A 6,000-nucleotide genomic window follows, 5' to 3' on the forward strand; every position below is an offset into this window, starting at 1 on the left:
TGCTCCTTTTTGGAAGGTTCTCTTAAGATTCACTACAAAATTTTTAAATTTTTTATCTTTTTTTTTTTTTTTTAAGATTTTGTTTATTTGTCAGAGAGAGAGCGAGCGAGAGCAAGCACAGACAGACAGAGTGGAAGGCAGAGTCAGAGGGAGAAGCAGGTTCCCTGCTGAGCAAGGAGCCCGATGCGGGACTCGATCCCAGGACACTGGGATCATGACCTGAGCTGAAGGCAGCTGCTTAACCAACTGAGCCACCCAGGTGTCCCTAAATCTTTTATCTTTTTTAAAAGATTAATTTATTTATTTGAGAGAGAGGGAGAGAACATGGAGAGAGGGGCAGAGGGAGAGAGCGAATCCTCAAGCAGACTCCGTGCTGAGCGGGGAGTCGGACATGGGACTGGATCCCACGACCCTGAGATCATGACCTGAGCTGAAACCAAGAGAGGAACGCTCCCATTTTCTCAGTTAGTTACAGGATGAATCTGGTTAACTGTTTCACCTCAGTGGAGTTTTGCTCCTTTATCATTTTTGAGGAACTTGTTAATTTCACAGTCATTATTGCGTTTATGAGCACAACAACTGTGTTGTTCTTTTTTTTTTTTAAAGATTTTATTTATTTATTTGATAGAGATCATAAGTAAACAGAGAGGCCAGCAGAGAGAGAGGGGGGAAGCAGGCTCCCTGCTGAGCAGAGAGCCCAATGTGGGGCTCGATCCCAGGACCCTGGGATCATGACCTGAGGTGAAGGCAGAGGCTTAACCCACTGAGCCATCCAGGTACCCCGAGCACACACAGTTGTTCTTTTACCTTGTTACCCCTTTAATGTCTGTGTGGCTAATGGTGATATCCCTTCTTTTATTCTTCATATAGACGATTTTTTTTTTCTTTTCATCTTTGTCCGTTTGCTGGAAGTTTATTAATTGTATTGATCTTTTCAGAGAACCAGCTTTTGGCCTCGTGGACTCTTTTTTTTTTTTTTTTCCCCTGATTTTTCTGGTTTCACGGTCCTTGCTTTCAGCTCTAATCTCTGTTTCCTTCTTTATGGTTTGTATTTATTCTGAACTTCTTTCTCTAGTTTCTTAAAGGTGAAGCCTAGATTATTGATTTGAGATGCTGGTTCTTTTCTAACAGAAGCATTTAATGCTGTAGACTTTCCTTGGCTTTAGGTGCATCCCAAATAGTTTGAAATACTGTCATTTCATTTTCCTACTTGATTTCTAGTCTAACGCCATGATGGTCAGAGGACATACTTTCTGTATTCTAATTCTTTTAAGTTGGCGAAGGTTTGTGATGACCCAGGCCATGGTGTATCTTGGTCTTCGTCCCAGCTGCAGTTGGGAAGAACGTGTATTCTGATGTTGTTGGGTGGAATGTTCTCTGTATGTCAGAGATAGGTGGTTGAGGGTGGTGCTCAGCTCTTCTGTCTCCTTGTGGCTTGTCTATTTACTAGCTCGGTCAACTGTGGAGAGAAGCGGCCACTGCGTGTAGAAGTTTGTCCAACAGGTTTACAAGATGACACTTGGGCAGAACAAGATCGCTTGGTCTCCAAAGCGCTGTCCTCACGGCAGCTCTGGTGTCCTTCATTGCACCATGTTAGGAGGTGGACACACATGAATTTGAAACACACCGGTCCCCACGCTCCCTAAGGGGGAGCTCATGGTTAATGGTTGATTTCCAGACATGACCTGTGTACATCCAAACACACATATGCCTAGAACTTACTTATTCTTATGCTCTTCTTATGACCCTGTTGCGGGGAGAAGGCTGATGGAGGCTGTGCAGTCAGTGCCTTTCCCCCTCCTTGAACTCCTAATGAACATTTTGTTGTCTTCCCTGAAATTCTGTGGGCTGATGGGGATGATAGATGAAGTAGGGACGAGTCTAAAGGGGCTAAGTTAATTTGCATTTTAAAAAAGGGCTTACAGGGGCGCCTGGGTGGCTCAGTGGGTTAAAGCCTCTGCCTTCGGCTCAGGTCGTGATCCCAGGGTCCTGGGATCGAGCCCCGCATGGGGCTCTCTGCTCAGCAGGGAGCCTGCTTACCCCCCTCTCTTTGCCTGCCTCTCTGCCTACTTGTGATCTCTGTCTGTCAAATAAGTAAATAAAATATTGAAAAAAAAAATTTAAAAAGGGCTTACTGCTGACATGCCTGGCTAGTTCAGTCAGTAGAGCATACTACTCTTGATCTTGGGGTCCTGAGTTCAAGCCCACTTTGGGTGTAGAGATTACTTCAAATAAATAAAAACGAAATGAAACTAAAATAAAATAAAACAAAATAAAATAAAAAGGGCTCCATCCTATTGGAAGGAGGAGATGATGGATTGGAAGGGAGTGGGGCACTGGAGTGAGGGAGAGGAGTAGAAAAATTTGGAGGTGCAGCTGTGAGAAGGGGACACCTTTGGGGATGTGTGGAAAGGGGACTTTGCGAGATCGGAATGGGCATTGTGAAGTGTGATCGCCCCCTCCATAACACCTCCAAGTCTTCCGTAAGGACTGACTTGACTGATACCTTCGAGTTGCACTTGTGTTTCTTCTGGCTGTGATGTCTTGCTGATCTGATCTGAAGGTCAGACCAAGGCCAAGCCGTCAAACTCAATGCATTAATTAGGGGGACACCGTACAGGAGCTTGGGGCAGTAGCTTTTCTCTCCTTCCAGTCCCAGAAGGCACAGGGTTGTGGTCCCCGTGCCAGCAGGGGAGACTTGGCAAGAACATTACAAGCTGGAAGTCAGGGAACTCCTTTCAGTACGGCGGTACTGTGTTCCAAGCCAACCGCTGCCTCCAAGAGCAGGTCATCAACTCCCTCAGTGAGCACAGTTTCCTGGTTACATCAAAAAATATATTTTCCTCTTTTTCAAGTTCACAGAGTTGGGAGGAACCACTTGGGGTGGGGTCTTAATTGGAGATGTTTGGAGGAAAAGGGGAAACAGCCTGTCCTACACCCCACCCATCTTGCCCTCTCCTGTCCCTCCTCCCTGTATTCGGGAAGGGGACACGAGGACCAGTGTAACAACAGCTTGCTATACCTCGCAATAATAAGTGCTTGCTGGATGCCAGATCATTTTACAGACAGCGGAAGGACCCAGCCTTAAGAAGATGTTTATTAAAGAGGCACCTGGGTGGCTCAGTGGGTTAAGCTGCTGCCTTCAGCTCGGGTCATGATCTCAGGGTCCTGGGATCGAGTCCCGCATCGGGCTCTCTGCTCAGCAGGGAGCCTGCTTCCTCCTCTCTCTCTGCCTGCCTCTCTGCCTACTTGTGATCTCTCTCTGTCAAATAAATAGATAAAATCTTTAAAAAAAAAAAAAAAGAAGATGTTCATTAAATGTTTGCTGACCGACTATTACTGGCCTGTTCTGCTTATGGTCTTTCCATTCTCGGGGATTCTGCTGCTTTCAACTAACTGTAAGTCAGCTGCTAGTCCAAGAGAAACATCAGCCCATGAGGCCATTTCCTGAATAAAGCAGCAATTTCTCCACCTTTAATATTTAGGGTTTTATTGTAAATAGCAGAAACCCATCCACAGACCCCTGAGAAAGAAAGGGGACTTATCAAAGCGCACGATCACACCACTGGCGGGGCGGGGCATCACAATGAAGGATGTCAGGTTTCTCTCTCTTGCTCTCTGCTGGTTTTGCTGTCTCCTCCTACTGGGATGGTCTCCTCCTGGGGGAGTGGGGAACAGGCTGTAGCCATCCTCCCACCGGAAGTCTCGGAGTCCCAACACCCCAGAAACAAGAGTCTTCCCCAGTAGCAACATCCCAGGGAAGGACGTTGATTGGTTCTTCTGGGGTCACATGTCCACCTCCAGACCAATTCCTGCAGCCGGAGGGCTGGGACAGTAGGATTAGTTCAGCCTGGATCCGTGACCGTCCTGTCCCTGGAGGAAGTCTGTAGGAAGCTACCAGTCTGTAGGAAGCTATCTGTAGGAAGCAGTGGGTCTGTGTTCTTAACTGTAGGCCACAGAAGCTGACTTTTGCTGATGTGAGCAGCTGTTGGGCAGTCATGGGTGAGCTAGAGAATTTCACCTGGTGCTAACCACGCGGGAACAAGCCTGGGAATGAGGGGGCTGCAGCTCACACCGCTGTCCCTGCCCGGCCAGACCTTCCCTCCTGCCTTGTAAGTCTGTTTTTCACTAAATGTCAAATAGGAGGTAATAGATCTCCTTTTGCAAGGAGTCTGCCCCATAAATCTTGCCACTTGGCACGCAGCCCCTCTCCATGCTAAGAAGGTCATGGCTTGATGTCTGGGCTGGGTCGCATCATTTCTCTCCCTCAGATTTTCCAAGTGGGGTTTCTTGGGAAGCAGCTCTAGGCACCATGGATTTAAACATCTTTAATCTGATTCCTTTTTTTTTTTTCAATTCTCTGCTTTTATCAAAGGTCAGCTGCCATGCCTCAATTGTCAGATCGATCTGTTTCTTTGATGGATATCACCTCCATGACACTAGGGATCTTTCCGTGCAGATTTCCTGGGGGGGGGGGGTTGAATTGGCAGGAAGGTAAAGGAGGCTGGGGGGCGGGGCTCCCCGCGGTGGGAGAATCCAGCGCCCCCGCCTGCGGGGGCTGGGCTCCCTGTCACCAGAGCTGGCTTCCACAGATCCCCTGGTCATCCAGAAGCCTTCCTTTGGTTTTCCACCCGTCCTCCCCAGACATCCACATCCTGCCTCTTCTCGTGTGTGTGTGTTTGTGTGTTTGTGTGTTGAAATACACCTAACATAAAATTCACCATTTTAATTACTTTAAAGTATACAATCCAGTGACTTTAGTCCATGCATGGTGCGATGCAGTCATCAACCCTATTTGATTCCAGAACATTTTCATCACCCCAGAAGAAACCCCATACCTACGAAACAGTCACTGCCCCCTCTCTCTCCCCTACCCCCAGCTCTAGCCAACCACCTGTCTGCTTTATGTTTCTATGGATCTGCCTATTTCATATTCTGGATATTTCCAGATTCTGTTTATGTGACCCTGTATGAATGGAACCAGACAGTCTGTGGTCTTTTGTGTCTGGCTACTTTTACTTAATATCATGTTTCTAAAGTTCATCCATGCTGTGGCTTATGTCAGCAATTCCTTTTTATTGCTAAATGATATTCTGTTATTTGGAAAGACCAGATTTTGTTGATCTGTTCATCTGTGATGGACATCTGGATTGTTTCGACCTCTTGGCTATCGGGAGTCATGCTGTTATGAACACGGGTGTGTGAGTTCTTGTTTGAACACCTGTTTTCAATTCTTTGGGGTCTATACCTGGGAGTGGAAATGCTGGACCACATTGTAATTCCGTGTTTGATTTTTTTGAGGAAATGCCCAGCGTTCACAGCAGCCACCCCACCTAACATCCCCGTTGCCCTGCTCTTCTTGACCTGGCATCTTTCAATGCTCGGCCGTGATTTTTCTTGGCTGTCATGCTTCCCTCCCATTGCCTTAGAGACAGGCTCTCAGAATCTTCTGTTTGACAAGAGCTGGTCTGCTGAACAATCCAAGCTAATAGACCAATGAGAAAGGGCTAGGCTTACCTTCTCTGAGCCAAGTGCTGTATCTCAGGAGCCTTCTGTAGCAAATACTGGCAAATCCTTTGCCACGGAACATGGAGGAAATTGTACTCATGGTGGGCACTTAGGCCTCATAGGTGGGAAACCTGCTGTGGCAGGAAGGGTCCTGATTTGGGGGCCTTGTTCTTTCATGACCCTATCCCCAACAAAAGACTGTCCAATTCTGACCATGTTCTTCAAACACCTGGGGGAAATTATTCAAATAACGGGAGAGTGTAAGTTAAGGGGACTTAGTAAAGGGGCAAGGATAGAGCTTATGGAACTTAATTGTATTGATTGAGTTTGTGGGTTTATAAAACAGTGAGTGGGAGGGCTCGGATTTTCCCGTTCAGCCATCCATCTGCACAACACTTAGTTACTGAGCCAGGGGCTGTGCTAGGACTTGGGGCTCTGAATGAGAGTCACATGCGGTCTCTGTACTTGGGGGACATTTTCTTGTGGGTCACT

Source organism: Mustela nivalis (assembly GCF_964662115.1).
Source record: "Mustela nivalis genome assembly, chromosome: 13".
Classification (NCBI taxonomy): domain Eukaryota; kingdom Metazoa; phylum Chordata; class Mammalia; order Carnivora; family Mustelidae; genus Mustela; species Mustela nivalis.